Genomic DNA, 11,141 nt, shown 5'->3' with positions numbered 1-11,141 from the left:
GGCTGTGCCCACCCCAACGGGCCACCGCGTCCCCGGGTGGCACCGGGGGGGGGGGGGGGTGTCTCGCGTCCCGGGTGGCACCGGGCAGATGGGGGCGGGGGGGGGGGGGGGGGGGCAGGTGGGGACCGGCTGGGTAAAGGGATGGGGGGTTCCGGGGGTGCAAGCGGGGTGTCAAGCGAGGAGCCGCTGCCAGCCGCGGGGTGCCGCGGGGGTGCGGAGGAAGGGAGCCGGCACGGTCCCGGCCCCGGTGCCCGGCTGCGGCGGGGCACCACCGGCGGTGGCCGTTAGGTGGCGGGCGCGGGGTGTCCGGCCGTCGGCAGGAGGGTGAAACCAGGCAGTTCGCAGAAAAATTTACTGCTTGGACCCGGGAGCGGTGCCCCCTCCCCGGCCCCGGGGTGTCCTGGGGACACGCAGCGCCCAGCCCGGGCCGGCCGTGGCTAGTGATGGCCACCGCGTCCTCCAGCCACCTCCAGAGCCCGGTGCCGGGGGGGGGGGGGGTCTTGCAGCTGAGCTGGGCTGCTTGCTCCCCCCCCTTTCCAGCCCCAGTTCATTCGGGGCCACCCGGGCCCCGACCCCCCACCAGCTCTGAGTGCAAAACCAGATGCTGGTGCGAACCCAGGCACGGCGTGTCCCTGCTGGCCACCTCGTCCCCCTTCTCATGGGGTATCTGTGGACAAGTGTCGGGGAGCAGCTGGGGCAGGCAGCGAGTTAAACAGAGGGGATGAAGAGCAAGGAGCGCAAAATACCTCTCTGCTTACAGCCCGCAGCACTGGCCATGCTCGAGCGCTGCATGCCATCGCTGCAGGTCCGACACCGGGCCTTCCCCTTTTTGCCAGGAGCCGAGATGCTGCTCGTCCCAGTACCCGACTCCCTGTGAACCCCAATCCGCTGCCCAGAGAGTGAGAGCACGTGCAAGGAAATGCCCTGCCTGCACCGCCTTCCCGCGGGGCTCCCCGTGAACAGCCCCCCCATTCCCCACGCTCCCTCCACGGCTGTGGAAATTGGCAGCAAATTATCAGCAAATCCACCCAGTTCCTTTCCACCTGCGAGAGGTGCGAAGTCCCAAACCTGGGCGCCCACTTAAAGAAGTGTGAGCTAAATCCATGCTCAGGACAGTCGCTCCGGAGACCGGCTGTCTGGCTTATCTCAGCTCCCACTTTATTTTAGGGAAAACGCTGATGGCTACGGCTGCAGGAAATCCGGAAGGTGGAAATTACGGAGCGTTTTGCCCTCCACACCCGGCACTGGGACATGTCAAGGAGATGGAGGGGGACCGTGCAGGAGCCACTGGCCCCTCGGTGGACTTTGCATGGACGCTGATTTTCTGTTCACCTGCATCCTTGCAAAAGGCTGAGGGCTGGGGGGCACGGAGCACCCCATGATGCGGAGAGGGGATGAGCATCGGCAGGGGCAGAGCAGCCGGGCTGGCCCGTCCGTCCGCCCAGCTGGCGTTGCCGAATGACGTAATGCTTGAGCGAAAACACACGCGGTCATTAAACACGAGCTCTCTGCTCGGGACGAGCGACGCAGGAACGGATGGATGCGGGGACGAGCAGCTTTGCAGCAGTTCCAGTGGCTTCAGGGCTGCGATGTGGCCCGCAGGGATGCAGAATCCCGGTCGGGGTCCGCGCGATGCATCCTTGATGCATGTGTCTGCAAAACATGCAGAGAGCAGGGCTGGGAAAGTGGCCTTGCTGGGAATCGTAACTGGGGCAGCTGGCCGTCTCTAGCAGCTTCCATCTCTTGCCAGTGAAAGGCTCTGACTTTTGAAAGCGTGTTTTGTACCTAGAAAGAATCAACGCGAGGCAAGATCTCCCCGCCCCTGGCACTCGCGCTGGGGAACAGGATCCAAGCCCTTTGCGATTTGGCCAGGGCAGAGCCAAGCGCTTCGCGAGCTGCCCACGGGGAAGGGCTGGGAGCATTCCCCAAAGTTTGCAAAGTGTCGGGGAAAAGCTGTGCAATTTGGCCCGCCCTGGGAAGGCACAGATATGGGTATGGTCTGACAAGAAAGTGGGAAGGCAGAAAACGTTTCCCGCAGGGGGGCCCATGTGGAAAAGAGGGGGTTTGCTGCATAGTGCAATATCTGGGTGAGAAAACCCGCCACGAGGGCTGGAGCGAGAGTACCTGGGACCGCATCCAGGACCTGCCTGTACCAGCGTGGAGGCGGGTGAAGGGCTGGGGGCTTTGCTGGGAGCCGCGGCAGCTCCGGGGATGGTGCTTCCTGCAGCCGGTCCCTGGTGCGGGTCCCGTCGCGGTGGCTGGCAGGTGTAGGTCGCACACAGTTCCCCTAAATGCTGACATAGTTGCTGGGGGAGACGCCAAACAGCCTTACCCTGCTGTTGCACGCACAGAGAGCTGTCCCGGGGGCAACACTGACACGCAAAACACAGAAGTAAACACCCCTTTGCCATAGCTACGGAGGAGCCCCGCACCTGCCCCCCCCCCCCCCAGACCCAAATCCTGCTCTGCGCGCTGTTGACGGCGTTGTCATAGGAAACGGCGCTCGCTAACGGGGTGTGACGGGGCTTTACAGTGCCTGTGCGGGAGCGCAGGGGATGCGCTCAAAGGAAAGGTATGTGTGAGGGGCAGATCACAGCAACACCGATGGAAGAGGCCCTCCAAGGTGTCCAGCCCCGGCGCTGGCTCCCGGTGGCAGCACCGCCACCAGTGCTGACTTGGGGTAGTCTCGGCTGCAAATCGTCCAAGGATGGGGATCCCCCACCTCTCCGGGGACCTGTCCTGGGACTGCACCACCCTCCTGGGGAAGAAATTTTCCTGATCTGGACCTCAGATGTGTTTGCAGCTGGGGATATCCTGAAAAGCCCAGGGCAGCACCCGCGGGAAGCCCTGCCCTGCATCAGCTCGTGAGAGAAGAGGCGGAGAGGAGACATGCCGTGTGGGTGATGACAGAGAAGGGGCCCAGTGCTCTGCGTTTGGATACAGACATCCTGGTGAGCTGGAGGAGAGAGGATTGCTTGCCCCAAAGTAGATGGCCGTGAGCAGGACACATCACACTTGTGTCCTGTGGCTGCATTTCTGCAAAGGGACCAGCCACGGCAGCCGGTGCCGGTGCCGGGAGAGATGCAGCTGCAGCGACCGAGGGGCAGGGAGAGGTTGGGGATGCAGCAGAGCCACTGCAGGTCCTCGCTGCTGCCGTTCACTGACGCTGGTGTTGAAATAGCGTGGCCTTGTCACAGCCTCAGGGAAGCTGAGGCTGATACGTGGGTTTGGTCCAGCCAGCCTGACTGGCATCGTGTGGGCCAAAATTTTCATTTCACCTGCCCGTCCCTCTACTGAGCAAGTGCCTCGTGTTTGGCCACCGTGTGTCTTCCAGAAAGGTGGTGTGGTCTTCATCTAAAGCACCAAGGGACAGGGAAGCTGCCTCTTCCCGTGGTTGAGCATCCTTATGTTTTCCTGCCTTGGTTCACCAGCTGTTAATTGTTAACTAACAGGTTGTCACCCCTGTAGATGCTGCAAAAAGAACACTCCAAGCTAAAGAGGCTGTCTGAAATGCAGACCTCTGTAAGTCTGACTGCTACAGCATCCCAGAGAAATGCCTCCCAGGGCACAGAGCAGGAGGGGGAGGCAGGTTATGAGGCACAGACGGGGCTCTGTAGTACCTGGGAATCAAGTCAAGTCTGTGCTCAGTCTTATTTTTGGAAAGCGAAACCTTCAGGCTTTTCGAGTCCCGCATTCAGAGGTATTTTCACCAGCCCACAGTTGTCTCCGTGGCTCTCTCCTGAACCAGCCCTGACATTTGCAGCCAGGTCCAAGTGGTGGGCAGCAGGGAGGTGACCAGCCAACACCCCAGCATGTGGCTGCGGCTGTAGCTCTGGTGTTTTCTGGCCGGAAACCTGGATAACCCCTGCCCATCGGAGGGCACGCTGGGGGCAGCCGGGCAGGAGGGCACCAGTGGGAGGCGAGAGTGGAGCGTGTGCTTGGGCTGGTACACAGCAGGAGCTCTCGAGCAGGGGAACATCACCCCCCTGCTCGCATCAGCCATCCAAGAATCATGGCTTTGGTCTCGAGACCGGGCCGGATGGGTGGCTGTTAAAACATCGACACCCCTTTTGAGGATCACTGGGTACTCCGAGCGCGGTCTGGGGACGGGGTCTCCATCTCTCAATCCCCTGCGCATCCCATTGCATCAGCCCCGCATGTTCCCTGGGGGGAACGTTCAACCACCCCGTGTGCAGCCCACACCGCAGCCCCACGGGACATCCATCTGGCACCCGCCCAGCGCAGCCGAGGGAGCCATCCTGTCCCCGGCACAAGGCTGGAAGCCACCGCGGAGACCCGTTTCAGCATCATGGGCAGGATCTTCTCAGCTATCCCCGTGTACACCCCGTGCTGGGGTGTTTCTCAAAGCACGAGAGGCGTTGCCAGCACTGCAGGGGCTGTCTGGAGACCACAGGGGCTTAGGCAGCCTCTCCCTGCCAGCTGCCGATCGCTGGCAGGTCCCATTGTACGTGTGTCTGTTGGGTTTGATTGAGTAACTAACTCCAGCCGTACCCTGCCCAATCTTAACTTTCCATTAGCTCTTCTTTCTCTGTCAGCCGCTTCCTGCGGTTGTTACGGGAAGAGGTTTTGCTAACACAAGGATGCTGCTCAGTAGGACAAGTGCTGGAGCTGCAGCCGCCTGCAGTGGTGGGATGTTCTACCTTGGCATGACCGACATAAACAACATTGTTCTCCCGCGGCCACGGAGGGACCTGGAGATCTCTTGGGAATGTTTATCATCAGAGTCCCCTTCGGGAGAGAAGGTGAGACACCATCCCCAGCCCCTAGCCTAGACACCTAGCCCAGGTTCGTGTTTTCTGCCATGCGTGAACAACCAGGTGATGTTTGTGATGGTGCCTTCTCCTCAGGCTTTGCCTCTCTTTCTCATCCTCTCCAATTCCCTTCCCCTGCGGGTAACCAGCTCTCCTTGTGCTGAGAAGACACGTGGATGTGCAGCACCTGTGAGGCTCGGATTGTGTTGTGAGTGGTGCAGCCCTGGGACAGCGGTGGTGGGATCTCCATCCTTGGACATGTTCAAAACATGCCTGGACAAGGCCCTGAGCAGCCTGACCCAGCTTTGGAGTGCTGACTTGCTCAGGGGCTGGGCTGGAGACCTCCAGACGTCCCTCCCAGCCTAAATCCTTCCATGATTTATATCGAATTCTCTTTGGTATTTATGTAGTTCTGGGAAGCCTTCGGTGATGTATCGTTGAACCATTATAATCTGATGCTGGCCAAGGAGGGATTTAGTGGTCCTGGCTCCATAGATCTCGTTCACATTGTCCTCCTCAAGGACAGCTGAACATCTGCTGCCGATAGGTAACTCCAGGCCGTGGTGCAGCCCCGCTCCCAGCTCGGGTGTGAAACCTCTCCTCGGCTTGCCTCCATCCCCACTGCCGTGGACCTTCGGTCAGATCTTTGGAGTGGCTGTTTTCATCCTTCTCCGGGCTGCTTGTGAGCTTTCCAAGCATTGATTAAAAGGTACCATCGGTGCAAAATGTGCTGTGCCTGGGTGGATATAGCTTTCAGCAACTGAAACACAGTGTTTACTGGAATGCGCCACGGTCGTTCTCGGTCAGGACTGATTCCCTGCCAGCTGTCAGCTCTGACCCCCAGCAGTTTCGGCAGTAGAGCCGCTTAAAAATTGGAAGATTGTTTTGTATTCTCAAAAGAAAAAAAAGGGTATGTTTATTATGGAGATACTGCTTTTCACTGCCTGCATACTCTGAAATGGCCAAAGCGTGTTCAAAGAGACTTTCAAATTGCCTTTGTGCAGAGACCGAAGCTGGAAAATATCAACCCAGAAGGGGAAAACTGAAGCAAGTTGTGGGCAACTGAGCACAGAGATGTAACTGGTAACGCTCAGCCAGAACATGAACTTTAGACACTGCCTGTTCTCCAGTTTGTGTCTGCAGCACAGAGGGGCCCTAAGGAAAAGGCGGTGGAGCTCTATTATCTTGCAGCCAGATCCTTGTGGTGTTGAGGGGAAACATATAGCAGGCAGGGCTGGGCTGTCTCCCTCCCCTCCCAATGCACCCTGCAAATGCCAGTCGATGGCTCCCAGAGCCCTGATAATCCCGAGCATGAGTCAGAGCCCAAAAATCAAGAGCAGAGCTTCAAATTAAGACTTATTAAAAAAAAAAAAGAGAAAAAAAAAAGAGAAAAAAAAAAAGAGGGGGAAAAAAAAAAAGAAAAGCATATACTGGGTATGGTTTCTTGTGTTCTGCTTTTTAAGCCATAAGGTTTATGCCTCCAGCTTTTCTATGCATCCAGAAGGGCTTAGCATTTTCCTTTCAGCGAAGTGAAATCTGAGTCTCCCCCAGGCACATGACTCTGGGAGATGGGGATTAAAAAACCTGCAAGGCGAGTGATGCATTCGCTAATGGCGACAAGGCTGTGGATCCACAGAGACAGTGTCCTGGGGATGTCCTTTCCCAAAAAGTCCCCTTGCAGGGAACTGTAATTCCCCACAGAGGCTGGAGGACACCGGCCCGTCCTGCTTCGGGGTGACCTGGAGGCTGGGAGGGACTGGCTCAGCCGTGGGGTGACCTTGAGATAAGTTCCCCGTGCCAAAACGCTTGTCAAGGGGGGGATTTGGTTCAGCAGTAATCTCCAGCCTTCTTGTCTGACTCCCAAAGAGGCACCACATGTGTGATTAACAGCCCCGCAATCCTGAGATCTGGCATTTCGTGATCTCCTTGCTGGGAAATGACAGAAATCCTCCAAAAAGCTAAAAATGAGCTTTCCAGCGGGGCTGCAGCTGGCTACATACGTGCAGACTGGTGGCTCAGTCCCTCTGCCACCCTCCCTGGGCTGCCCAGGAACCCGCAAGCTCCCCCACAGAGGGCTTCCCCATTATTTTTCCCCCTGGGGAAGCCCCCGCTGCTGCACGGGGTGGTCACCCACAGCTGTCCTGGCTCTGCCCAGGCAACTGGAAATGTGACTGTGGGGTTTAACGGCTCTGACAAAATCACACGGTGAGGAACCTGGAGAATTGATGGAGGAGGTCGTGGGTCTGTGGGACAGCCGTGTCAGGGGGTTTCCACAGCAATGCAGGTGTGGGGACAGGAGGAGAGGGCAGAGGAGACCAGAGGGTGGGCTGAGAAGGTGGCTGGACCAAGGCAAGGAGAGCTGGAGCCAGGCTTGCAGCCGGCAGCCAACTGCAGCAAGGGGGACCCAGCCGCCACTGCCGGCTGGGGTGTCTGCAGCAGCAAAGGGGTCACTGATGCAGGAGAAATTTAGGGGGCCGAGGAGGGTGGGGGAACCAGGCACCAAAATCAGGAGAAAGACGGAAAAGGAAAGCATCGTGGAGGGACGAGGAGAGGGATGGGTGGCCTGGTGTTGCAGAGCAGTGACCAAAGAGGAGATACCGGTCTGGTCCAAGAAGGGAGAATGAAGAGGAGAGGTCAAACACCATGCGGGATGAAAGGGTCCAGCTCTCAGAGCTGGGAACTGAGGGAACGAGAAGGGCTGAGACCTTGTGAGAGGGAGACAGCATGCCAGAGACAACAGAGGGGTCAGGGTCTGAGTGAGGGCTGGTGACACCAAGGCAGAGGTGCTGGTGGGAAGGGGGCCCAGAAGTTCCTGTGTGAGCTGAGCTGGGGTTAGAGGCACTGGGGATGGGAGCAGTGCAGGGGCAGAGGAGGTACAGAGGTCCATGGTGGGATCAGGGGCACGTTTCATCCCAGCACCAGCCAGGACCTCCTCACACCTTCTGGGGATCCTCCAGACCTTCGTCCCTGCAAGACTCTTCCAGTGCGTTCCTGGTCATCTCCATCCTGTTATTCTGGAGTCGATGCTGTTCTTCAGTCCTTCTCCCTAAGCAGCAGCAGCAGCAACCGGATCCTCCTGCAGATGGGCTCTGCCCAGTCCAGCCTGGCTGCCTTTCCCCATTGCTGTGGGGCAATTGGCCAGCAACAGTCCTGCTCTTCTCCAGCCAGTGACCATGATGGAAACATCCATCCCAACACATCCCCAGCCCATGTTTCCCTCTGAGTGTCCGCTCTGTGGGACGGGAAAGCAAGGGGGACCCCAGCCAGTTTGCCATCTGCCTTCCACATCTCCGGACCACCACCGATGCCTGGCACAGTCAGGAGGGATCACGTTGAGGAGCTGCCTCTGTATCTCTCCCAGGGATGTGTGATAGCTAATCCAGAGCCTCTTCTTGCTATCTCCTCCTGGAGATGGAGGTGAGAAACACTGCTAGACCCCTGGTTTGGGGTGACAGGCAGGCTGGCAAGAGCCCTGGGCAGCACGCATTGCATTTTTGGGGCTGTTTGACTGAATTGCGCCTCTCTTTCCACCAAGCCCCACCATAGGTCTCAGCTTCCCAGGGGAAGCCATAACTTTGTCCATCTGTTGGGGTTTGGCTCCCCTCCCAAAGAGCCCTGTGAGCCGCTGCCCAGACCTGGCAGGTCTCAACGTCCTTCGGTTCCCATCGGCCTGTCTGGGCTGAGGAGCGAGCCCCAAAACACAGCTCCCCGGGAGGGATCAGCCATTCGCCGTGCAGTCTGGCAGTGAGCTCCAGCGCAAGCGAAGCCCTGGCCCTCCACCAACGCACGCTGTTTCCTCCCAGCAGGCTGGCCAAAAGGAGTCAGATGAGGACATGAGAGGAGCCGGGAGTGCAGGCAGGCGTAGGGGAAGCGGGGGGTAATGGAGGGCACTGGGCTAGGTTCAGCGGCTGGATGGTGCCAGGGATAAACCTCACCAAATGGGAGTGGGAATTGATGCCGGTGGGTCCTGCTGCCGGCCGCGCGGCTCATCTCCTCCTCCAGATTTTGGTCTGTCTCTGGTTCAGTCCTTCGCCAGGGTCCATCAGCAGCCCCTGGTGTTCGGGGCATTTCTCTAGGGCCAGAACTTCCTCACTTTCAGATACAAACAACCCCTTATCTCCGCAGTCTCCCTCTGCTCAGGGTCACGGCCATCACTAAATTTTCCTCCCAGCCTCAAAGTTTCACCTGTCGCTTTGAGCAATGGTGTTTCCATCCCTCAAGCCCTTTATTCCTGCTGAGATAACAGAGGCTTCACTGTCCTCGTCTCTTTTATTCCCTGGAGCAGGGTCTGAACAGAGACAATTCTTCCTGCCACGTGCTCCTGCAAGCTGGTGTTTGAAACTCCTGCTCCCCATGGTGTGAATGCCCTGGCATCAGCCACGTGCTGAAAACAGGGGCTGTTTGCCTCGGGGACGTGCATGGATGAAGCTCTTGAACGGCTTTCAAGTTCGCCTCTGCTCTGCCACCCAGATCCCATTGCCCACAGTAATGCTTTGGCTTAACTCAGCCAATTAAGATGTCATTTGTAACTAGCACATGGATAATATTTCAATTTAATTAATACTTCTTTTACTGCAGAACGTTACCTCAGGCCAGGTGAGCTGCTCGCTGGAGAGGCTTCAGACAAAAAGAATATTGATGAAATATTTCACCATTTCAAAGCAAAATTTGGGGGATTTTTCATTCTAGCATGGAACTGGGTTATATTTCATGGCTGAACAAATAAAGCAAACCCAGCCATCACATTTCAGGCTGAAACAATCATTTCACTTTGAAACCAAATTATTAGGGATTTAGTTTTGATTTCAGGGATAGAAATCACAGAAATACTCTTTTTAGGTAAAACAGGTAGACATCAGGGTTTTAGCTCCATTGGAAATGCTGAAGGCGTTTCCCAGTCCCAGAGGTGCCCCGGTGCCGCGTCTGGGGAGCCCCAGCCTGAGCAGGTGAAAGGATGGTGAGTTCTGCGGTGGGTTCAGGAAGGTCCCCACCAGCCCCACGCATGCAGACGTGATGGGTGAGAGGCCACCCACAGCAGACGCTGTAGGGCCAAGGTCACCCCGCTGCTGTCGCGTGTTAATCCAGCTGGATGCAAAGAGCATCCAAATGCAAAAGTGGAGAGCAAAGTCCCAGCAAAATGAGAATGAAGAAGAAACAGCCACGCTGCGAACTTCCCTGGGGACTACTGCACGAGCACATCCTCTGTATCAATGTCACTTTCATCAGACAGAGGTTTTCAGGTGGCACTTTCGAGGGCAAATATTTTACCCGGGGAATGGCTGGCCAAGCCCCTCCAGACGCGCAGTGCCGGGAGGTGAAGGCAGTGCCCTTGGGCGAAGGCGTCTTCCCCCTGAGCTGAGCGGGGGCTGCTTGGCAGAAGGAGCAGGCTGTGCTGACGACGCACCCTGCCATCTCTGCTGTAGCTGCTTTTCCTCGCAGCACTTCACAACTCAGCACTCTTGAGTTAATTAGAGAACCATATGCCCCTTTCTTGCACATCATAAAAGAGCGTGTTTAAAGCCGGGTGATAAAAGGGAGCATTAGTCTGGGTCGCTGCAAGGCTCTGATCTCAGCTCGGCTCCGCACACTGCCTCGCTCTTCTGGACCGCTCTCAGACCAGGTGGAAACGATGTTTGAGTCCATCTGAACTCGCTTTCCTGCCAGCTTGCTTGAGAGACTACCAAGTATTTTACAGCTCTCTCCCAGGCACGGTTTGTTCTCTAACACCCTCCTACAGCCTGCCTGTCCCTGCTTAACTCTCCTGGCTCCCTCCCGCTCCGGGTGCTGAGTTTGTGTTTCCCAAAGGAAACCTGGGACCTCGCCTGATGTCGGCTCGTGGCAGCGGTCAGCAGGTCTGTCCCTGTTTTTGGTCTTCAGATGGCTTCAGGCTCTTCCAGATGGCCATGGACCCTGCAGCCTGCTCTCCCCTGGGGCATGCAGGGTGCAGGGCACGTCCCCGAGCCATGGCCTTGAGCACATTCCGGGGGGACGCAGGAGCATGGGGCAGTGAGCACATGGAGATCACTGGTCCAGCTGCTCTTGTGCCAGTCACTGTATATATCCAGAGATCTCCTCCTTCCTCCCCTCCACCTGGAGGACACATTTCTCTCCCATCCTAGTGTGCAAGGCAGAATAACATGCCAGATGTTTTATGTTAAAAGCTCCCTTTTTCTCCTTTCCGCTTTCTTTAAAGAGTCTCAGACAGGGAGGTGAGGACCCTGTCTGCTCTGGTGAGGGCCACCTAATCTGATCAGGCCCCTTTTGGCACAAGGCATATCCAGGCTGCCATCAACCCAAAATTTGAACATGAGGTGGAGTACAGCCCTCAGCAAGGAACCAGGGGGGCTGTGCATGTCTGATGAGCAGGAG

Source organism: Aptenodytes patagonicus, chromosome 17, assembly GCF_965638725.1.
Source record: "Aptenodytes patagonicus chromosome 17, bAptPat1.pri.cur, whole genome shotgun sequence".
Taxonomy (NCBI): Eukaryota; Metazoa; Chordata; class Aves; order Sphenisciformes; family Spheniscidae; genus Aptenodytes; species Aptenodytes patagonicus.
The sequence above is the reverse complement of the archived record's forward strand: the minus strand, read 5'-3'. Positions refer to the sequence as shown.